This window comes from Mirounga angustirostris, unplaced genomic scaffold (genome assembly GCF_029215605.1).
Source record: "Mirounga angustirostris isolate CCGP_5_RB_7025 unplaced genomic scaffold, mMirAng1.0.hap1 SCAF_2, whole genome shotgun sequence".
Classification (NCBI taxonomy): domain Eukaryota; kingdom Metazoa; phylum Chordata; class Mammalia; order Carnivora; family Phocidae; genus Mirounga; species Mirounga angustirostris.
The window spans coordinates 126,950,110-126,975,193 of record NW_026991710.1 but is presented as its reverse complement, the minus strand read 5'-3'; the positions used below and the strand labels follow the sequence as shown (position 1 = coordinate 126,975,193).

The 25,084-nt window shown below is 39.5% G+C and overlaps 1 protein-coding gene and 1 non-coding gene across 2 annotated transcripts in view; both read left to right on the top strand.

Moving 5' to 3' along the window:
• Positions 1–25,084, top strand: part of LRBA (LPS responsive beige-like anchor protein) — an 841,444-nt gene that overhangs the window by 36,774 nt on the left and 779,586 nt on the right. The gene's annotated exons all lie outside the window — the stretch shown is intronic.
• TRNAD-GUC (transfer RNA aspartic acid (anticodon GUC)) lies at positions 12,089–12,161 on the top strand. Its single transcript has one exon. It is a non-coding gene; the product is annotated as a tRNA-Asp (tRNA).

The window sequence follows — 25,084 nt, the reverse complement described above, 5'->3', positions numbered from 1 at the left end:
ATTTGAGAGAGAGACAGAGAGAGCTCGAGCAGGGGGAGGGGTAGAGAGAGAGGGAGAGGGACAAGCAGACTTCCTGCTGAGCATGGACCTGGAGGCTGGGCTCCATCTCAAGACCCTGGGATTATGACCTGACTGGAAACCAAGAGTCAGGCACTCAACTGACTCCACCACCTAGGCACCCCTAATTTTTTATATTTAGAGTATAACCAAGTGTATTGCCAGTCAGGGGAAAAGAAAACTTACCTAATGCAAAAACATATTTCATTATGCTTATTTGAGAGGAAATTGCTTTCTTTATATCATATGATTTCCCTTTTTAAAAAAGATTTTATTTATTTATTGGACAGAGAGAGAGAGATATCGAGAGAGAGCACAAGCAAGGGGAGTGGCAGGCAGAGGGAGAGGGAGAAGCAGGACCCTGGGATCATAACCTGAGCCAAAGGCAGACGCTTAACCATCTGAGCCACCCAGCACGGCTCATTTGATTTCCTTTTGTTTGGAATGTTCTATGAATATAAGACAGATGAGGTTGTTTTTTTGTTTTGTTTTTGTTTTGTCTAAATGTTTTTATTTGAATCAGATAGTTGTACCAGGAGAGATTAAGTTTTATAAACACTTTGAATTTGGTTAAGATCTGAAATCAAAGTTGGTATAAAACAGAAGCATCTTTTAATAAAATGCAGTTAAATAGCCTTAATAAAATGTCTATTTAATTTTTTGTTTTTTTGATGTTTTATTGTAAAATGTATCATTTGAATGGAACAATGTATAAGCCACACATTCACATATGCATAGTTTTGAATAATCATGATCAATCTGTGTACCCACCACCTGGATGAAGAAATGGCATTACTGTGTGCTCCTCCCCATAACATCTTCCTCTTTCTCCCCAGAGGCAACTATTATTTTGATTTTGTGTCCATTATTTATTTGGTTTGTCTGTGTATATATATATATATCACTAAAGAATATATTACTTAATTTTGAGAACTAGAGTAGCAATCACAAACCTAGTTGTATAAGGAAAAGGCAATATTATCATAATTTGTTGAAGGCTACCAGGAGAAAATATCCTGAACGAAGTCTCTGGGTCATAGTGTGGTTTCAGCTCCTTTGAGAGTTTACAAGAAATGTCTTCTTTCTGCAGGGACTCCTAGGAAACAGCTTACTGGAATCCACCCATCCGACATGGATGTAGTGTGGAGCAGATACCAGTCACACAGCTGAAGCTTGATCAGAGAGCGCTGCTCCGTAGTTTCTACTTTTAACTCCTATGGCCTACCTCTAGGTCTTAGCACTAAATCAAGCCCAAATCCTTTTGAGGTGAAATGATGGTCCTCAGATGAAGAGGAGAGCAGAAACTTCATCAACATATGATCGAGACAAGCCAAACCCAGGAAAGAACATGGGTCAGGCTCACCCAGGGACTCTATCATCAAACTAAAAAAGGGTATAATGGCAGAGGATTTTGATGATGACAGTGTTGATCATGTCTGATTCTTCAGTCATACTTCCCCACCTGACCTGGTTACCTCCATGTGTGGGGCACAGTTGTCATCTGGGATTCCCTCTCCCCTGTGGACTCTCTGTATTTCATGTCTTCCTCTTTCCTGGTTTATTCTCTCATATTGATGAAGCACATCCTCTAGTAGCTTCTTAAGAAAAGATACATGGGAAATAAATTGAGACCTTGAATGTCTGAAGATATTTTTGTTTAATCCTTATTCTTGATTGAGAGTTTCTGAGGACAGGATTCTTGGTTGGAGATTATTTCGTTCAGGATTTTGAATGTATTTCTCTTGATTCTTGAAAGCCTATTATCTTGCTTCCAGTGCTGCTGTGGAGAACTCCAAAGCTGTTACGTTTCTTTATCCTTTATGTGTAACCTGTTTACTTTTGCTCCTGAAAGCTAGTGGAATCATTTCTCTGCCCAGGTGTCCTGAAATTTCACAGTGGGTGACTTGTTACGAATCTGTCTTCATCTGTCTTCCTTGACACTTGGTGGGTTTTCTAAATCTGGAAACCAAGACCTTAATTAAACTCTGGTAATTCTTCTTGAATTATTTTGATGATTTCCTTTGTTCTACTTTTTCTTTTTCTTCAGTTTTCTTATCTTTTTTCTCCTATTTCCCATCTCTGTTTTTTCTCCTCAACTTTCAGAAGTGCTTTCTTCAACTTTAGCTTTCAACCCATATTTTAGGGTTGTTGTGTTTTTGGTTTTTTGGTTTTTTTTCCTATAAAGCTTTTTTTTTTTTTGTAAGATTTTATTTATTTGTGTGTGTGTGTGAGAGAGAGAGAGAACACAAGCAGGGGGAGGGGCAGAGGCAAAGGGAGAAGCAGGTTCCCCGCTGAGCAAGGAGCCCGATGTGGGACTCGATCCCAGGACCCTGGGATCATGACCTGAGCAAAGGCAGATGCTTAACTGACTGAGCCACCCAGGCATCCCTCTGTTAAGCTTTTAATTCCCAATGACTCATTTTTGTTCTCTGAGAATCCCTGTTCTTGTTTCATGAATGCTGTATGGTTTTTTTTTAATAACTCTAAAGATATTAGTAACTTTTTTTCCTTTTAAAGTTTACTTCTTCCTTATTGCTTTTTTTTTTTTTTTTTAAAGATTTTATTTATGGGACGCCTGGGTGGCTCAGTTGATTAAGTGTCTGCCTTCAGCTCAGGTCATGATCCCAGGGTCCTGGGATCCAGTCCCGCAATGGGGTCCTTGCTCGGCAGGAAGCCTGCTTCTCCCTCTGCCTCTGCCCCTCCCCCTGCTTGTGCTATCTCTCAAAATAGATTTTATTTATTTATTTGAGAGAGAGAGAGTGTGGGAAAGGGCAGAAGGGGAGGGAGAGAGAATCTGTAGCAGACTCTGCACTGAGCGAGGAGCCAAATGTGGGGCTCAATCTCACAACCCATGAGATCATGACCTGAGCCAAAACCAACCGACGGAGCCACCCAGGCGTTCTTTTTTTTTTTTTTTTCTGTTTGTATTTGTACACCATATCTTTCACATTAGAAACTTGCCTCAATGACTGGTAATCCTTGACTGCATGACCCCATGATTAAGCATGAGGGACTAAAATACTCATTGGATGTGCTGAATGTGGGACTTAGGAACTACACTTTACTATCGGGTGACTTGGGTGGGCAAATTTAACCCTTGGGTTAGATTCACCAGGGAAGTTATGTCCAATATCCTGCTAGGGAGGTAATTGCCTGGTTGCTAGCATTCTGGACACTAACTGAGGGAGGGGGTGGGGTTGTTCTCTGCAATAAGCAATCAGTATGCATATTTGGTAAGTCCATCCATTGGGGTACAAGACCTATCCCTTCAACTTCACCAGGCACTTTCATAATCTGGAGATGTTAAGTTTTACTTTTTTCAGAGAATAAATGTCTGATCTATCCCACGCTTGAAAAAGAGCAATTGCTCCCCAGGTGAAAAGAGGAGATCAAACTACTTCTACTCTAGTCTTCCTAACTGCGACTCCCAGAAGTTCCTGTTGCCACCACTTCCCACATCTTTTGAAGATCCTGTAGAATAAATTGAGTAGGTTTTCAATTTCCCTACTGTTTTCTTGGGAGTTGGATTGCTTGGATCTAAGTCAGTTACCATGGCCTCTTATGTTTTCAGCTTCCAAAATTTTGATACTGCTATTTTCCCTGTATTTCCTTAGTTTTGCTGGTATTTGGGAAGGAGACTGAAATGAATGCCTCTGTTTGACCTGCCATCCTAACTCAGAAATTTAGGAAATGTTTTCTTCCTTTTTTTTTTTTAAGTTTATTCATTTATTCTTTAATAATCTCTACACCCATCATGGGGCTCAAACTCATGACCCCAAGATCAAGAGTTGCATGCTCCTCCAACTGAGCCAGGAGGTGCCCCAGGAAATGTTTTCTTAATTCACTTAATCTCATTTAGTTATAAGATGATAGTATACTTTATTTATTTTAGAGAGCGAGAGAACATGTAAGTGGCCGAGGGGTGTCTTGGGAGGGTGGGGAGGAGGAACAGAGGGAGAGGAAGAGGCTCCATGCTCAATGTGGAGCCCCATGCAGGGCTTAATCTCATCCCTGAGATCATGACCTGAGCCCAAACCAGGAGTTGGATACTTAACCAACTAAACCACCCAGGTGTCCCTAGATTACAGTATATTTTATATTTGAACTAAACCTTTGCCTCTTTTGTGCTATACATGGGAAATCTAGGGATTTGTATTTTAGAATTATCACTTAGCAAGACATGTGTGAGGTTTAACAGACACTCTTTGCTAAATTTCTTTATCTCTTTCCCAACTCAAAGTCACTCTTCCTTGGGATTAGAACTAGCTGTAAAGAAAGATGGTGAAGTGTTAATTCCTGGCTATAATGGGTCCCTACTTTGGTATATTAAGAGGTGAGCCTTTTTCTCTAGCAGTTTTTTTCCTCCATAAAAACTTACCTGTTATATTTATCACTTCTTTGCAGCCATGGTGTCCTCTAGATGACATGAGCAGTTATGAATTCACAGATAAAATTAACAAAGTGACTTACAGTTAAAATGTTTGTGTGCTAAGAAAACCTTTAATGACTAATCCCATTGTTGACTTTTTAGGTGTGGTAGAACACTGATGGGGAGATGATTTTGGTCCCGTTATATCACACCACCTATACGTAGGCTCAGGACATATTCAGACTCACTGAAACATTCCTGTTTGTCAATGTATCCTCAGATTTCACAAGGAAGAACTGAAATTGTTTTTCCTTTACTATATTTTATCCCTCTCTTTGTATAAATTACTTAAATAACATTAGTTAATTTACTTTTATTGCATAACATATAAAGAAATAGTACTGAATGCTTTTGTCTTCCTTTACCATATGAAAATCCATTATTTTTTCAAAAGTGAAAGTGATTAATTTTACAAAGCTGGGCTTTTGTGATCTGTGAGAAACAGTAACTGAAATGCTTATTTAAACTGTACATTAGAGGCACAAACAAATGCCTCTGCAACGTGGCTTCTAAATATATATGGGGCACATAGTTATTAGTGACTATCTGAGCAAGTTCAGTTCAAATGAAGCTAATGAGAGAAAAGGGCAAGGAGCTGTAAAGTAGAAATTTGTATATTTCACATTTGGATCTTATGTGTCTATTTCTGGATCAGTCAGGAAGGGAAACATTTTGAGATAGGACACGTTTTATACTGAATACATTCTAGACATGGAAAAAAGATGTACCCTTCTTTCTTTGACCTAATACTACCATAAAATTTCAACCCTCTCAAAAACAAATCTTAAGCCTAAGTGAATGCTTCAGTTTAACATAGTAAAAGTTTTTATTATTCTCCTGATTATTTTTGCCTTGATTTTTTTTCATTCTGTAAGATAAAGTATTAGTCTGAAAAAACTAAGAAATTATATATTATATTATTATTTTTACTTTATTTGAATCTAAGGAAAAATATGATTAAAGTACACTTAACCTGTGTGTATCAGTTGAATGTGTACTGATGATAAATAGCCAAAACAAAACATAGATATCTCTCCACATAGTTTATAAGTAAAAATTTCCTGTAATAACCAAGGAGACTAATGTTCAAGTTATTCCAAAGAATAGAAATGTTGAAAGCTGGAGTTACTAGTTATCTATAAAATTGGTCCTTTTTATACTTTTGTACAATACTCTGCTGTTCAAAGGCATTTATAGAATTATCTCAATAAAAGAAAATGTGTGTCAGGTGTCAAACACAAATTAAAGTTAGACAAGCAGTCAATTAATAAATATTTCTAGTTTTTATGAGCGAGGCACTTTTCTAGGAGCTGGAATTAGGTGGGATCAAAATGAAGGCCAGAATCTCCAGGAAATTTCTTTTCAGTGAGAGAAGGAAGAATTCTTAGGATTCCTCCTCTTATTAATCAGGAGACCCCCCTTTACTGAATGCCTACTAATACCAGGCCCAGTATGTGCCCTGGGGGTATCATAATTCAAGACATAGTCCTTGCTTTTAGGTTGCTCACTTCCTTATGGTTGAGTTAGAAACAAAACAGTAGTCTAAAGAGTTGTAACTGACAACCTTTGAAAATCTCCAGATCCACTAATTCTATTCTAATTTGTGATTTCATCACATTATTCATCTGTAAAATGGGGATAATATGACTTCATTTATAGCTTTGTTCTGCGCATTAAGTAACATCATGTAGCAGTGTGGACCTGGGCAGTCAGGCTCCTGACTGGCTCAGTGACTCCATGTCAGCAGTAGCAATCCTATTTCATACCTCAGTAGACTGACAAATTACTACATGTCCTAGAGTTTCAAGGCCACTTGTGATATTTAAAACCTCAAATGTTAAATTGTGGGATGCCAGGTCCATGTGGTAAATACTATGTTTGGAGTAAAAACACGTTGTCATGAGGATATATAGAAAGGACACCTGACTGGGGATGGGGGTTGGTGCAGGGAATCCTGAGGTGAGGTCTGATGAAATTAGTCTGATGATGGAGAAAAGAGCTGGTATTTAAAGCAGAAGATGGGCGCCTGGGTGGCTCAGTTGTTGGGCGTCTGCCTTCGGCTCAGGTCATGGTCCCAGGGTCCCAGGGTCCTGGGATCGAACCCCGCATCGGGCTCCCTCCTCAGCGGGGAGCCTGCTTCTCCCTCACCCACTCCCCTGCTTGTGTTCCCTCTCTCGCTATGTCTCTCTCTGTCAAAATAAATAAATAATATCTTAAAAAAAAAATAAAATAAAAAAACAAAGCAGAAGAGATTGGGGAAGTAGGTGGAGGCCAGAGAAGGGAGCCTGGTGTTTTAGAGGAGTCCCAGGTATTTCAGTATAACTGCAGCCTGAGCAGAGATTTTAAGCCTTTTTTTGTACCACCACCCACTTTGCCCATCTGGTAAAGTCAGTGGACCCTTCTCAGAGTAAAGTTTTTAAATGTATAAAGTTGGAAACTATTATATTTCAGTGCAGTTATCCCAATATTTAAAATATAAACACATGTATTTCTTTCCTTCCTTCCTTCCTTCTTTCCTTCCTTCCTTCCTTCCTTCCTTCCTTCCTTCCTTCCTTCCTTCCTTCCTTCCTTCCTTTCCTTTTTTTTTAAGAAAGAGAGAGGGGCAGGAAGGGGCAAAGGGAGAATCTTAAGCAGGCTCCACACCTAGCACGGAGCCCATCATGGGGCTCGATGCCACAACCCTGAGATCAGGACCTGAGCCGAAATCAAGAGTCCGATGCTTAACCAACTGAGCCACCTGGTGCCCTGAAACACATGTATTTCTTTATTAATCCATAATAATAAGGTCCAGGAATGGGTATAATAAGTACTAGAATTTCACAGTAGCAATGAGAATAAACCGTGTTTTGAGATATCTGCAACCACTGGAATGTGTTATGAAAATATCTGATTTCAGGGCACCTGGGTGGCTCAGTCAGTTGTGCATCCGACTCTTGATTTCAGCTCAGGTCATGTTCTCAGGATCATGGGATTAAGCCCCACATTGGGCTCTGCACTCAGCAGGGAGTCTGCTTCTCTTCTGCCCCTGCCCCAACTCTTGTGCACTCTAAATAAATAAATAAATAAATAAACAAACAAACAAATAAATAAATAAATAAATAAAATCTTTAAAAAAAAAGAAGGAAATATCTGATTTCTTTTTTTTTTTAAAGATTTTATTTATTTATTTGAGAGAGAGGATGAGAGGAGAAAGAGAGCACATGAGAGGGGAGAGGGTCAGAGGGAGAAGCAGACTCCCTGCCGAGCAGGGAGCCCGATGCAGGACTCGATCCCGGGACTCCAGGATCATGACCTGAGCCGAAGGCAGTCGCTTAACCAACTGAGCCACCCAGGCACCCGGAAATATCTGATTTCTATTGATCATAAAGTCACAGACTTTTTTTTAAGGTTTTATTTATTTATTTATTTGTTTGAGAGTGAGAGAGCAGTGGTGAGGGAGAGAGAGTCTCAAGGAGACTCTGCCACTGAGCAAGGAGCCTGACGTGGGGATCAATCTCATGACCTTGAGATTACGACCTGAGCCAAAATCAAGAGTCCAGTGCTTAACCAACTGCTCCACTCAGGCACCCCACAGACATTGTTAATAGTACTGTGGTTTAGTGCTTACGTTCATAACTAGAAGAATTCCCAAATTTCAATTAGGGATCAGTAAAGATGAGGAGTTGTTTTGTTTTGTTTTGTTTAGTTACTCAGGTTCCCCTGGTATCTTCCATCTATAACTGATGTATACGTTTTAACTCCCTTCTGTTTGTTTTCCTCTTGTTTAAAAAAAAAAAAGATGTATTTTTTTCTTATTCAAGTTCAATTTACAGTAGACCCAATTTATAAACCCCTATTTTTTAGGCTGTTTAGCTTCTAAACAAAGTACCTTGCCTTTAGTTAGATCTTGTCTAATCCAGCATATGGTTTGGGGATGCATAAATGTGATCAAGCCACTTCCCTCCTTAAAACTCTTTATGGATTCTCCTTGCCTTTAGGATTAAATCTAAATTCTTCAGTGTGACTCACAAATCCCTCCAGGATGGGTCTCTGTCCACTTACTTACTCTTGATCTCTTTCTAGCCAAACATAATTTGTCAAACACAATTTTCTCTTGCCTTCCCACGTACTATTTTTCTCTGATAGGAATCTTCTTCCTTGATTCTGCCCCTTCTCTGCTTGCTAAACTCCTTAGTCTTAGTCATCACCTCCTGCAGAAATCTGATTTATCCTCTATGTGTTTCCTGGCCTCACAGGGTTTACATCACTCTGGGGAAGGCAGATAATTAAACAGGTAATTATAACACAATGTGAGAACTGCTTTGTTTTCCGCTTTTACCTCCAGGGCTTACAAAGTGCCTGGACCAGTACCTGCTAAGTGCCTAAGTGTTACACAACTCCAGAGGGTGCTGTTCACACTGTAACCACCGACCCCCCCCCTCTCTGGAGTTGTAGAATTATCAGCCTGGGCCTGATAATATTTTATTATTATTATTTTTTTAAAGATTTTATTTATTTATTTGAGAGAGAAAGAATGAAAGAGAGAGAGCACGAGACGGGGGTGGGGGGGAGGGTCAGAGGGAGAAGCAGACTCCCTGCTGAGCAGGGAGCCCGATGCGGGACTCAATCCTGGGACTCCAGGATCATGACCTGAGCCAAAGACAGTTGCTTAACCAACTGAGCCACCCAGGCGCCCCCCAGCACCATTTTTTGAAGAGACTTTTTTCCATTGGATATTCTTTCCTGCTTTGTCAATTAGTTGACCATATGGTTGTAAATTCACTTTTTATTTTATTTATTTACTTGTTTCTTAAGTAGTCTCCATGCCCAGTGTGGAACCCAACATGGGGCTTGAACTCACAACCCTGAGATCAAGAGTCAGATGCTTGACTCAGCCACCCAGGTGCCCCATAAATACACTTTTTAAAAAGTACTATTTACAAAGTTATGCTGACATCTCTCACTGGATTTTTTTATTAAGTTTTTATTATTTTTTTAAGTTGTTATAAATTCCAGTTAGTTAACATACAGTGTAATATTCAGGTATACAATAGAGTGATTCAACACTTTCATACAACACCCGGTGCTCATCACAGCAAGTGCCCTCCTTAATCCCCATCACCTATTTCACCCATTCCCCCTACCCACCTCCCTTCTGGTAACCATCAGTGTGTTCTCTATCTCACTGGATTTTAAAATCTGAACTCTTAACAATGGTCTATAGCTTTGTATAACCTGGCTCTTATCTGCCTATCTCCAATTATTTCATGACACATTTGCCTTTGCAATTGTTATTTCCTTACACTGGAATACTTTTTCTACTTGCATTTAACATGGCTGGCTCATCTTGAGGGTCTCAGCTGGAATGAGACCTCTGCAGAGAAATTTTTCCTGAACACAGTATGCAAAATAGCCCTCCCATCTACCCAGCTACTTTATGTCATATCACCATACTTACTTTCTTCACTGGATTTACAATCTCTCAGTGGTTTTATATTACATATTTTTAGTGGTATATTGCCTGGCTTTCCCACTAGGATATGAATTTCACAGTAATCACTTGGTTAAAACAAGGTCTATCAGATTGCTTCATTGTAAAAATACCTTTCCCCCTTGACAGTTAATTTGATATTTCGAGAATATGTGAATATTTAATTCTTCAATAATCTTTCACCCTTTGGTTTTAGCATCCTTTGATGCTTACAGTGGTAGCTGCAAAATAGTGATCTTTCTAAGGATAATCATCTTTCTGACCTCTTCACGGCTGTATCCTCAGTGCTCAGCACAAGTGCTCAGAATAAAGTAGGCACTGAATAAATATTGGTGAATATGTTGTATCTGATAAATCAATCCCAAATCTTGTCAAAATGGAAGCAACATAGTAGATTATTTTGGCGTTAAGGCTAGAACTTCAAAGAGCTTCTGAGTGAACTTTCTGTCCATTCACTGGATCAGGGGTCAGCAAACTATGGCCCATGGGCCAAGTCTGGTCTGTTTTTGTATGGTCCACAAGCTAAATATGGGTTTTTATATTTCTAGATCATTGAAAAAAATAAAAAAAAAATAATGTATCATGGCAGGTGAAAATTACATGAAATTCACATTTCAGGGTCCGTAAATGAAGTTTTATTGGAACACAGCACACCTCATTAGTTTAGATAGTGTCAATGGCTGTTTTCCTGCTACAAGGGCAGAAGTGAGTAGATGTGACAGAGACCATGTTGTCCACAAAGTCTGAAATATTTACTGGCTGTTCACAAAAAATGTTTGCTGACCTCGGCATTCGATCTCAAATTCCTTGAGGGCACAGTGTTTTGCACATAGAAAGCATTCAATACATGTTTTTAGGCTAGCTGAAACTCTAAAGTCTCTTGATTTAATTTTTCTGACAAAATTCTTCGGATCTACATGACTACTATCTATTTGAATAGGTAGTATCTTTTTTTTTTTTTTAAGATTTTATTTATTTATTTGACAGAGAGATACAGTGAGAGAGGGAACACAAGCAGGGGGAGTGGGAGAGGGAGAAGCAGGCTTCCCGCAGAGCAGGGAGCCCGATGTGGGGCTTGATCCCAGGATCCTGGGATCATGACCTGAGCCAAAGGCAGATGCCCAACTACTGAGCCACCCAGGCGCCCCTGAATAGGTAGTATCTTAATATAAAAAGTGTTGTATTTATTACAGTTTATTTATCCCTTACAGATTAATAAGGAAATCATATATTTACCTAACAGTAATCCTAGGCTGAATGTGTTAAGTGACTTAAGAAAGTTACAACTTATATTTTACTGGTTCAGGGCAAAACAGAACACCTTAAGCAGGAGCAATTGGGAAAAGACCTCAGGGTTTCAGAGTAGTTGACACTGGACTCTCAGATCATATTGGAAGACCAAGAACAAAATCATGGAGATGGGAAATGACTGTGTGTGAAGAGGAAACTGTGATATGGCTGGAGTAGAACTGCGGAGGATGCCTATGTGTCATGGCTGGACTGGAGCTCAACCCTGAAGGAATTCATTTCCCAGAAATAGGGTCTATACTCTCTTACAGCCATTTGTCACCACTCACTCACTCTCAAGCCTACAGTAATCTGGATTTTCCTATCTCTTAACTGAGACAGTTCTATTCAAGGTCACCACTAACCACTAGAAAAAACAATGGACTTTGATCATCTTCCTCCTTCCCTACCTATCTGTGGCATTCAACAATTTAATCTTCTTTCTTTACTGAAACCTCTTCCTCTGTAACTCATTCTGATAATATCTGTATCTCTTCCTCTGGTCTCTTTTCCATTGACAGATAACAAAAATGGGTTCCAATCAGGACACACCTGTCAATGGGAAACAGTGAGGTCCTATAACAGATTCTACATTCAACTTCTTTCATTTCAACACAAACTTTTATGGAAAACATGCTATATGCAAGACACCATGCCAGATGTTGTAAGAGTGGAAAGACCCCTGGAATGTCCAATCTTGTGGGGGAAAGAGATTGATAAGCAAGGAATTAAAACTCAAAGCAGAAAAAGATAAGGGTTGATAAGCAGAAGCAGCATTCTGTGGCTGTAAAAAGGAGGGGCAATTAAAAATGATCTTGAAGATGAGAATTATTCATATCTGGGGCACCTGGCTGGCTCAGTTGGCAGAGTGTGTGACTGTCGATCTCAGGGTTGTGGGTTCGAGCCCCACGTTGGGTGTTGAAATTACTTAAAAATAAAATCTTAAAAAAAAAAAAAAGAATTAGGGGCACCTGGGTGACTCAGTGGGCTAAGCTCCCAACTCTTGGTTTTCAGCGCAGGTTGTGATCTCACGGTCATGAGATCAAACCCTGTGTCCAGCTCTGCACTCAGCAGGAAGTCTGCTAGAGATTCTCTCCCTCTCCCTCCCCCCTCTATTCCCCCACCCCCGCCCCAAGCATGCACACACCTTCTCTCTCTCTCTGTCTCTCTCTAAAATAAATAAACAAAATATTTTTAAAAATAAAAGAATTATTCATATCTTTCTAAGTATGAGGACATTTATTGCCAAAGCTCCATTGGTTAAGAAAAAAATTAAGTTATCAAGTTTGTGTGATTCTTAAAGAAAAATTGTTTTTCCCTCCTGCATTATTGGTTCATTATATTACAAATATTAAAACTTCCTTTTTACGGGGATTACTCTATCTAGTGGTAATCCTTTTCTCACTTGATCCTTAGAACAATCTTATTTGGAGGGTATTATTAGACCTGTTTTTCAGATGAAGAAGGTGAGACTCAGAGGAGTTAAATAAGAATGTAGGAGACTGGCCTGAAATAGAATTAAGCTCTTTTCCTCATTATTTGAAATGAATTTTTTAGGGAACTACATGCAGAATATTTATTTAATTATACTCATTTTGGGTCTTACAAAGTCGAGAAGTTAAATGCCAGCACTTAAACTGAATGGATTCACAGGCCTCCAGATTTAACGCAGGACACTAATTTTCTTCATTGTCAGAATAACCCAGCAATCAGTTAGGTGCTTGGGGACATAACTCTTTCAATCCAAATGGGTCCAATTCAGTCTGTAGTGTTGGTGAGAACAATGCAGCCCTCTAAAGCTGGGTCTACAAGGCAGTTAAAAACCGAAGTGTATTAGTAGTTGTTTGCCGCCCTCAATTCAATTTCAGCACTGGTAAATCCAAAGACTGATGTTATTTTGTATGTTCCATTTCTTTCTAAAACTGGGATAATCAGTCATCTTCAGGTAGTAAAACCAGTTTGATGGGTACCCTCCCTACTTCCCCCATCAGAAACTGGCTTCTGACCTTAGTGCTCATTGGCTGATGGTCAGAGCTGGAGCAACAGGTGCTGCAGTGAAAAAAACAAACAAACCAACCAACAAAAAAACCCACCACCACCACCAAAAAAAACCTTTGAGCCCTGCCTCAGAAGAGATTTTGTAAATAGAAATGAAGGCTGTGTAAACATAGTACCTGTACTTCCTCTCGTTTCCATGACACACTAGGAACCTAGCAGAAAAAGATCACAGTAGGCAACCCACAAGCCACAAAATAGAGATGGTTTGGGAGGTGGGAGTAGAGCGGAAATTTTGTCTGGCTGCTCCAGCTTTTATCCAAAAAAATCATCTGGCCAACACTTTTGATTCAAATAGCTCACATGTTAGGAACCCTGAAGAATTTTCTGTAATAAAAAAGTGACCAAGACATGAGTGACGACTCCATTCACTACAAAGGAAGTAAAAATAATTCCTTGTTGACACATAAGCAAAAGGATCTGGTCAGGTTGGAAACCCTGGTGCAGTTTGTAGTCTATGAGCAGTGGGGGGGGGGGGGGGCAGTGCTAGTTGAGAGTCTGGGATGGTGGAGGTGTTGTATTAGGCAGGATGGAATTCAATACCTCTATACTTGTTCCCAGATACCACATGAGCTTTGCTTAGCCTTCTCTCCTTTCACTACCTACAAAAAGTGAAAGGGTACCTGGGGGCTCAGTCGGGTTGGGCATCCAACTCTTGATTTCAGCTCATGTCACAATCTCTTGGGGGTTGTGGAATTGAGCCCTGCCTCAGGCTCGCACTCAGCGTGGAGTCTGCTTGTCCCTCTCCCTCTGCCCCCCTCCCAGCTCGTGCTCTCTCTCTCAAATAAATAAATACGTAAATAAATAAGTATATAGATAAATAAAATCTTTTTAAAAAAAGTGGCGGACTGTTTTTCAGACAGGAAGTAACATACACAGAGCACAAACATTCAGGAGGTATAATGGGGGTATATACAAGAGTAAGTCACTTTTCATATCTGTTCCCCAGCTACCTGGTTCTCTCCTAGAGGATCAAGTAGTACTGACTTTCTTATAATCTTTCCATAGATCTTTTATGAATATATATAAGCTTATTGTACATGTGTACACACAGGCTTTTTTTTTTTCCTTTTTTTTTAAACCAAATAGATGGGGGCGCCTGGGTAGCTCAGTCGGTTAAGTGTCTGCCTTCAGCTCGGGTCATGATCCCAGGGTCCTGGGATTGAGTCCCGCAAAAGGTTTCCTGCTCAGCGAGGAGCCTGCTTCTCCCTCTGCCCGTTCCCCTGCTTGTGTCCTCTCTCTGTCTCAGATAAATAAATAATAAAAAAAAAAAGTGGCAGAGAAGAAGTAGGCAACAGTGGGAGCTGAGCAGGCAGAGCAGGAGTTTGTACCAGTTTGTTGTGTTCAGTCCTAGATACATTTTGGTATTTTATGTGATCTGGAAAATTGATTCCGAGATTCTGATTCCGAAAAAAATCAGTCGTTTTGCTTCATGGCTTCCTAATGGTCTGAATGAGCAAAGAAGAGCCCATTGTCCAGAGTTACCTCTTCCGGCTTTTTTCTCCTCCCTTTTTGCTGCTTGTTGTGCAGGTCGCACACTCCCCTGCGGACTCCCTCGTAGCCATGCCTCACAAAATTGAACCAATCACAACTTCTGCACAGCCAGGGGGAAAGGATGCCAAATCCGTCATGATCAAGAAAAAGATAATAAAGATTAAAGTTCGATGCAGCAGCTACCTTTATAGCTTGGTCATCGCAGACAAAGAGAAGACAGGAAAACTGAAGCAGTCCCTGCCCCCAGGGTTGGCAGTGAAGGAGCTGATATGAACCTGGCCCACTGATTTGAACTGTATAAATATTTTAAAATAAAAAAAAAAAGAGTTACCTCTTTTGGTCCAAGAAATTAATGGAATTTGTGACTGAATCAAAGATTATATGGATATCCTAATGCTAACCAGACTAGCTGGTAAGCAGAATCGGTAAATAGCTAAATTGGTCAGGAAAGCTTTTATAATTTTTTTTCAAAAAACTTAAAAGATAGTAACTTAACATATGCTACAATTATTGTAATAATTTACATTTATTAAGCATTAGTTGCTTTGGGGGTAATATGCTAAGTACTTTACCTGTAATCCTTAAAATGGGTACTATTATTATAATGATTTTATAGACGAGGAAACTGAAACTTATCAGATTTGTTCAGTGATTTCTCAAGAACACACAGCCAGTAAGCCATGGAAATAGAAGTTAAGCCAGATGTGTTAGGTGTCAAAGTCTATACTATTAACCAATAGCAGTTTTATGATGTTTAAAGTAGCAAAACAGTGGAAACATGAATTTAACCAATAGAAGATTGGTTAAATTATGGTCTGGTCAATAATGTAATAATACAGTTATTAAAGTGATGCTTAAAAGACTATTTGGTGACATGAAAAATATTAATAATATATTTCTAAGTTAAAAAAAAACAGATTACAAGCACCGTATTTAACATGAGCTCAATTTTGTAATTACACATTTATTTAGTTGGAATACTTGCCTACACCAAATGTGAGAGATGGTATCTCTGGGTGTTGCAATTATGGTTTTTTTTTTTTTTCATTTTTGAACTTTTCTACATTTTCCGAGCTTTCTACAATTAACGTACACTACTTTTTAAATCTGTAAGACCCTTCAATGTTATTTCACATAGAAGAGAGAAATTAGTAACAGGAATACCATCATCAATTTTATAACAGATAACGGAAATTTTGTGGGGAAAGAAGGGTGGGGAGAACTGAACATACTGAATGTCGTGGTGACATGAGTGTGTTCTTTCCTAGGTGCGGCCACAAGCGCAGATATGTCTCACAAGTTTCCATTAGCTGATACCATATTAACCAGGGTCATGAGTAAGCACAATCATATCCTAATCATTTTCCTCCTCCTTGAATTGCTTTCCTCCCTTGGCTTCAGTGACTGCCTGCTCCTATTTTCCATCTACCTCATTGGCTTCCCTTTTGCAATCTCCTTTGCTAGTTCCTTCTCCTCTCCTCTCCTCCCCTCATTTCAAAGAGTCCTAGGCCTGGCCTTAGGTCTCCTCTTCACCACCCATTTCAGAGGGAAAAAACAAACAAACAAACAAACAAAACATTCATATATATATTTATTTATATAGTTACACTCTCCTTTGGGAGCCCAGCCATAAATAAGTGAGTGAAGTAAATCCTTGATGTCACTGCCAACTCTTTCCCTAGGTCAACACCACTTATTTCCACCTCAGTTAATAGCATATCCATCAGTCGCTCAAGTCAAAAATCTAAACAGCATTTTTCATTGCTCCCTTTTCCTCATCTTTACCCCCTCACATACAGTATATCAGCAAATCCTGTTGGTTCGATTTTCAAAATATACCTTGAGTCCTTTTCTTTCCCTTATCAGGCTCCATTTTGCTTAGGCTATTTGTTATCCTAAATTATCTCTTTGCTTTTATTTTTGCTTGGCCACTCTTCACACATAGCCAGTTATACTAATCTCTGAATTTGAAATTGAAAATTCAGAAGATGTGGCTCTGCTCTTTCATTTTTATTTTTTCCTGAAAAGTTAAGATTTACCTAGCTTGTCTGAATTATCATAATTCAGAATTAATTTAATAGTACAAAAAATGCATTCACTTTGGTTTCCTAGCAGTCAAATATTTGGGAACCTAAAAAGAAAAATTGCTCATTTGTTCTGTTCAGTTTGTACACCACCACCTTGGTTAACAATGGTTCTGGGAGAATTGAAAAAAAGGAAAATTATATTCTATTCTTAATTCTCATCCATCTGTAAAGAACAAAACAGAAGTGCTGAAATAAATATGTATGGTAGTCTGGGGTGGCTTACCAAACTCGTTTCCACTTAAGTTAGTCTTGCCTCATTTTTCCAGGCCTTCAATTCACTGAATAGCTGCTGCTTTTTTTTTTTTGCCTTCTAAGTTTCTACAGCTATGACTCATGGAACTAGAACTAGATCAGCACTGCTATGTGCTACTTTCTATATTAGATTTTTCTCAACTGGTTAAAATTGACATAAGCAAAACACATTTTGTTCTTCTAAAGCTTAAACACAAAGTTAAACTGTCTAACAAACTTCCATTAACAGAAGTTGGGTTTAGCAGAGGAATAAAGACTTTTAATTTTATTATACAACATAATTTTCTCCAGCTATTTCTTTTTTTTTTTGAAGAGATATTCGAACCCCTATGTTTATTGCAGCATTATTCACAATAACCAAGATATGGAAGTAACTCAAGTGTCCATCAACAGATGAATGGATAAAGAAGATATGATACACACAATAGAATATTACTCAGACATAAAAGAGAATGAAATCCTGCCATTTACAACAGCATGGATGAACCCAGAGGGTATAATGCCAAGTGAAATAAGTTAGAGTAAGACAAATACCATATGAGTTCACTTACATGTGGAATTTAAGAAACAAAACAGGGGCACCTGGGTGGCTCAGTTGTTGGCCGTCTGCCTTCAGCTCGGGTCAAGATCCTAGGATCCTGGGATCGAGCCCCACGTTGGGCTCCCTGCTCGGCGGAGAGCCTGCTTCTCCCTCTCCCTCTGCCTGCCTCTCTGCCTGCTTGTGCTCTCTTTCTCTCTCTCTGTCAAATAAATGAATAAAAATCTTAAAAAAAAAAAAGAAACAAAACAAATGAACAAACAAAGATAAGAAGAGACAAACAAAAACCCAGACTCTTAAATACAGAGGACAAACTGGTGGTTGCCAGAGGGGAAGTGGGTGGGGGGATGGGTGAAATAGATAAAGGGGATTAAGAGTACTCATGTTTTTTCAGATACAAGAGCAATTAATTTTTTTCATCAGTCTTATATAATACCTAGTGCTCATTACATCATGTCCCCTCCTTAATGTCCAGCACCCAGCCATCCCATCCCCCCACTCCCTCTCCTCCAGCAACCCTGTTTGTTTCCTATGATTGAGAGTCTCTTATGGTTTGCCTTCCTCTCTGATTTCGTCTTGTTTTATTTTTTCCTCTCTTCCCCTATGTTTTTTTCCTTAAATTCCACAAACTAGTAAGATCATATGATAATTGCCTTTCTCTGATTGACTTATTTTGCTTAGCATAACACCCTCTAGTTCCAACCACGCCACTGCAAATGGCAAGATTTCATTCCTTTTGATGGCTGAGTAGTATTTCATTATGTATATATACCACATTTTCCCCATCCATTCATCCGCCAATGGATATTTGGGCTCTTTACATAGTTTGGCCATTATGGACATTGCTGCCATAAAGATTGGGGGTACAGGTGCCCCTTCAGATCACTACATTTGTATCTTTGGGGTAAATACCCCGTAATGCAATTGCTTCCTCAGCCATTTCTTCCACAGTTGCTGATTATAGAACTTCCAATAATCTCATTTAGATCCTAGAAATTTAGGGTACATTTTCCTAAATGGTAATTTTTAATTTACTAACCACATTTTGCTTTAGAAATAGATTATTTTGGGGATGCCTAGCTGGTTCAGTTGGTGGATCATGTGACTCTTGATCTCGGAGTTGTGAATTTGAGCCCCACATTGGGTGTAGAGATTGCTTAAAAATAAAATCCTTTTTTAAAAAAGAAACTATTTTGAAGTTGGCACTATTTCTGTGTTACTTTTAACATGAAATCTAGCAAACGTTACTTTCTTTTCTTTACACAGAACTCCAATTCTTCTCCTTTCTGACTTATAAGACCATTGCTTTTAAAATAGAAATAACCTAAATGAGTGATACTAAAATATTTATACAAGTTATTTTAATTAACATCAAACTTATTGTTATATATTTCATCAAAGGAGTATTATGAAGTAAAAAATAAATTGGTTCAGTGGTTATAAACTTTGGCCCCATATTGGAATTGCCCAGGAAGCTGCAAAAAATGCTGATGTCTGGGTCCTAAACAAGATTATAATTTAATTGGCCTGGGCATTGGGATTTATAAAAGGTTTGAGGTGATTCTAAAACATGGCCAAGGTTGGGCACCTGGGTGGCTCAGTTGGTTGAGTGGCCAACCCTTGGTTTCACTCAGGTCATGATGTCAGGGTCATGGGATCCAGTGGGGCGTCTGCTGGATATTCTCTCCCTCTTCTTCTCCTTCTGCCCCTCCTCCCCTCAAATAAATAAATAAAATCTTTTATTTTATCCTTTTTTAAGGTTTTATTTATTTGAGAGAGAGAGAGTGAGCAAGAGAGAGCACACATGAGCAAGGGCAGAGGGAGAGGGAGAAACAGACTCCCCTGCTGAGTGGGGAGCCCGGCTCCAAGCTTGATTCCAGGACCCTGAGATCATGACCTGAGCTGAAGGCAGATGTTTAACCGACTAAGCCACCCAGGTGCCCCTAAATAAATAAACCTTTTAAAAAATAAATAAAACATGGCCAAGGTTAAGAACCACAACATTAGGCAATTACAACTCCTAGAAGTCTATATTTCCCCATCCCCACTCCCCTTTTTAAAAGATTTATTTTTTTGAGAGAGAGAGCACATGCTTACATAGTGGGAGAGGTAGAGGGAGGGGGACAAACCCCCCAGCAAACTCTGCACTGAGTGCGGAGCCTGATGCAGGGCTCAAACTCATGCCCCTGACATCATGACCTGAGCTGAAACCAAGAGTCAGTCGCTTAACCAACTGAGCCACCCAGGCGCCCCCGACCTTTATTTTATTTTATTTTATTAAAGATTTTTATTATTTTTAAAGTAATCTCTATACCCAACGTGGGGTTTGAACTCATGACCCTGAGATCAAGAGTTGCATGCTTTTCCAACTGAGCCAGCCAGGCACCCCTTCCACCCCTTTTTTTACGTGGTTTAAAACAACACAGATTTATTATCTTATAATTCAGATGTTGGAAGTCCAAAATGGGTTTCACTGGGATAAAATCAAGGTATTGTCAGTGCTGCATTCCTTCTGGAGACTGCAGGGGGGAATCTGTTTTCTTACCTTTTCCAGCCTCTAGAGGCTGCCTGAATTCCTTGGCCTGTGGCCCCTTCCTCCTCTAACATCAAAGACATCAGTGTAGCGTCTTCAAACCTCTCACTGACTCTAACCTTTCTGTCTCCCCCTTTCCTTATAAGAACCCTTGTGATTACAATGGGCCCACCTATATAATCAAAGATTATAGACCCTCAAGATCCTTAACTTAATCATCTGCAAAGTCCTTTTTTCATGTGAGGTAATATATTCACAGGTCCCAGGGGTTAGGACTCCGAAACCTTTAAGAGGCCATTCTACTGCCTACCACAAGCCCCATAATCTGTAGCTGTAACTTTCTCCAGGAAGCTTTTCTTTTTTAAAATTGAGATATAATTCACATATAACATCATGTAAATTTTATTTTATTTTTATTTTATTTTATTTTTTTAAGATTTTTATTTATTTATTTGACAGAGAGAGACACAGCGAGAGAGGGAACACAGCAGGGGGAGCGGGAGAGGGAGAATCAGGCCCCCTGTGGAGCAGGGAGCCTGATGCAGGACTCGATCCCAGGACCCTGGGATCATGACCTGAGCCAAAGGCAGATGCCCAACGACTGAGCCACCCAGGCGCCCCTAACATGTCAATTTTAGATGTCCAACTTGTTGATACATTTATATATTGCAATACGATTATCATCCTAGTGTTAGCTAGGATGTTAGCTAGTGTTAGCTATCACATCATATAATTACCATTTCTTTTTCTGTGCTGAGAACAATTAAGATCTAATCTCTTATAATTTTGAAGTTTGTAATACAGTATTATTGACTATAACCACTATGTGGTGCATTAGATCTCTATGATTTATTTATCTACTAGATGCAAGTTTGTACCCTTAAACAACATCTCCCCCACCTCTAGCCCCTGGTAACCACTATCTCATTCTCTGTTTTTATGAGTGTAGTTCTTTTAGATTCCACATATAGGTGATATCATAAACTATTTTTCTTTGTCTGACTTATCTCACTTAGCATAATCCCCGCCAGGTCTATCCCTGTTGTTGCAAATGGCAGGATTTTGATGGCTGAGTAATATTCCATTATATATGTATATCACATCTTCTTTATCCATTCATCCACTGATAGGAACTTAGGCTGCTTCATATCTTGGCCATTATGAATAATGCTGCAGTAAAAATGAAAGTGCAGATATCTCTTTGATATCCTGTTTTCATTTCCTTTGGATATATATCTATAAGTGGAATTGCAGGATTATATGGTAGTTCTATTTTTAATGTTTTAAGGAACCTCCATACGGTTTTCCAAAGTGGCTGCACTAGTTTGCATTCACATTGACAGTGTACAAGGGCTCCCTTTTCTCCAAATCCTCACTAACACTTGATATCTTTGGCTTCTTGATGATAGCCATGCTAACAGGTGTGAGGTGGTTTTGATTTGCATTTCTCTGATGATTAGTGATGTTGAGCATCTTTTCAGGTACTTATTGGCCATTTTTTTTTAAAGATTTTATTTATTTATTTGAGAGAGAGAATGAAAGACAGAGAGCACGAGAGGGAAGAGGGTCAGAGGGAGAAGCAGACCCCCCGCTGAGCAGGGAGCCCGATGTGGGACTTGATCCCAGGACTCCAGGATCATGACCTGAGCCGAAGGCAGTCGCTTAACCAACTGAGCCACCCAGGCGCCCTTACTGGCCATTTTTTTAAAAGATTTTTTAAAGTGGGTCACCTGGGGGGCTCAGTCGGTAAGCATCTGCCTTCGGCTCAGGTCATGATCCCAGCGTCCTGGGATCGAGTCCCCACTGGGCTCCCTGCTCAATGGGAATCCTGCTTCTTCCTGTCCCGCTCCCCCTGCTTGTGTTCCCTCTCTCACTGTGTCTCTCTCTGTCAAATAAATAAATAAAATCTTAAAAAAAAAAAGATTTTCTAAAGTAATCTCTACACCTAATGTGGGGCTTGAACTCACAACCCTGAGATCAGACGCCACATGCTTTATGGACTGAACAAGCCAGGGGCCCCTGTATTGGCCATTTTGATGTCTTCTTTGGAAAAGTGTCTGTTTAGTTTGTCCACTCATTTTTAATTTATTTTTTATTTTTTAAAGTTCCCTTCATGGTAGAACCCAGTCCTTAGCCTGGTTTAACTTTGGTCCACTCCACCTCTCTAGCTTCATCTCTAGTCAACTTCTTATTAACAATCTACTTGCTTTTCCTAGGCTTACCATTTTCCTGTAACAATTATAATTTAGGCATGGGAGTCTTGGTTATGCTAACCTAATTTTCATTCATAACAAAACCAAGAATGTATCATAATCTATTCATTTCCCCTTCTGCTGCCTATTGTGTAAGCACGAGTCAATTCCATTTCCCCCTTGTGCAGGGACAATAAACACTATAATGACATTTTAGACAATCACAATACCATCTAATGTCATGGGATAAGAGTTACCCACACTTAGATTCCTCATACATAAAGAGTACCTATAAAGAGGGTGTGATCAAAGTGTGGGTGGTAGAATGCATTTTTCAATATTTATTTACAGAGCAAGCTTATTATTGCTCTATAGCTCTATCCAGAAGAAAAATCTAATTATTTAAGGGTGGAATTGGGCTCAATTGTCTTCTCAGTCCAAAATGTCCAACCATTCTGGACACTTTTCATATCATGGAATAACCTTCCCTGACTTTTTCATCTGGCTTATTCCTATTCTTTAATACTCAATACTGGTATCACCTTTTTCTTGAAAGTCTCTCTTTTAGGTTTTATAGGTTTAATATACTGCATTGTAATGTCTGTCCCAATGACTAGACTGTGACTCCCCAAAGGCAGAGATTGGATTTTCTTTTATCTAAATGTCTAATGCGGTGCTTAATATGTAGGAGCACTCAGTACATGGATTTTTTGGAATGATCTTAATTTCTGTGACTAAATTTCTTCTTGCTTTAAATATCTTTTGGTCTTTTTTTTTTTTAAGATTTTATCCATTTATTTGACTGAGAGAGACACAGCGAGAGAGGGAACACAGCAGGGGGAGTGGGAGAGGGAGAAGCAGGCTTCCTGCTGAGCAGGGAGCCCAATGCGGGGCTTGATCCCAGGATCCCGGGATCATGACCTGAGCCAAAGGCAGACGCCCAACGACTAAGCCACCCAGGTGCCCCAATATCTTTTGGTCTTAATCAGTACCACATCATCAGTGGTATATGACTTAAAAAGGTAGAGTCCCTTGACTTAATGTATCATGAAAATCTTCTGTGGTTATTAACTATCTCCAATGCCATTTTTAATGGCTGCAGAGAATTCCATCGCATGGAAGAACCATAATTTATCTAACTGTTCTTTTTGTGTCAGATATGTAGATTCTAAGTTTTTGAAATTATAAATACTACTAAAATAAACATGATTTCAACTCTGCCTCTGATCTACCAGATTATGTTCAGGTTAGGATATATTCCTCAGTGGAAAAGCAATATATTGCTAAACTGCCTTTCAGTGACATCATACATTTGCAGTAAATGAGAGTGCACATTTCTTCTTTGCCAACACTGGGTAGTATAAATATTTGTAATGAGAGTGGTAAAAATTATCTCAATTTTTATTTTTTTAAATTTTTAAAAATGATTTTTATTTATTTGACAGAGAGAGAGAGCACAAGCAGGGGGAGGAACAGAGGGAGAGGGAGAAGCAGGCTCCCTGCTGAGCAAGGAGCCCGATGCAGGGCTCGATCCCAGGACCCTGGGAAGGCAGACATTTAACCGACTGAGCCACCCAGGTGCCCCCATTTTTTTAATTATTAGTGGACTTGAACCCTTTCCCCCTGCATCTTTAATAGATGCTTGCTTACCCATGTGGCCGCACATTTCTCAGCAAAGAAAATAATTTGGAGTGTCTGTAAGGAAATGGATGCTTTCTTTAATAAAATTAAATCTAGCTCTGCTCAGTTAGCAATAAAGAGAAAACCTCCCTGGAAAATTTCTTGTGGACTTTATAACCCCAAATGTGATCCCACATAATTCCCCTTTCCCTTGAGGATCTCTGCTACCATCCTCTTTAAGATATGGGCCCAATTATGGGGACTCCAAATTACAACACAGATGTGACAAGGCTGGAATATTTTTAAAAGTTTATACTCTGGACAGAAAAAAAGTAATATGGTCAGGAGAGTAACCCAAAACTACGTAATGTATTTTTACCTGATGTTGTTGTTCTATTGCTATGTAACAAACACCCCTGAAACTCAGTGGCTTAATTCGGCAGGTACTTATTATCTCCCATAATTTCTGTGTGGGTTAACAGGATCCAACTGTGCTATTGTATACCATGTGGTGTTGGCGGTGTTGCAGTCATCTGAGGATTCACCCTGGCTGGAATAGCTAAGATGGCTCACTCTCATGGTAGGCTATTGGTCCTAGGGGTTGGCTAAAACTCGGCTGGGACTGTTGACTGAAGGGCCTTGATTGTTCTTCTTCTTCTTTTTTTTTTTAGATTTTATTTATTTATTTGACAGAGAGAGACACAGTGAGAGAGGGAACACAAGCAGGGGGCGTGGGAGAGGGAGAAGCAGGCTTCCTGCGAAGCAGGGAGCCCAACGCAGGGCTTGATCCCAGGACCCTGGGATTATGACCTGAGCCGAAGGCAGACACCCAGCGACTGAGCCACCCAGGTGCCCCTTGATTGTTCTTTATATAGCTTCTCCACGTGGCTTGGATTCCAAGAAGGAATGCTCCAAGCCTGCCTCCATATGACAGCAGTCATCTTTCTCCTCTCAGTTGGGAGTACTAGCAAGAAATTAAAAGTTCAAACCCAGAGAATGGGGGCTAGAAAAAAGTAATTTCTTCTCCTTTCTGCTTAAAGTCATTCTCCTGGTGTCTCATTTCCTATGTG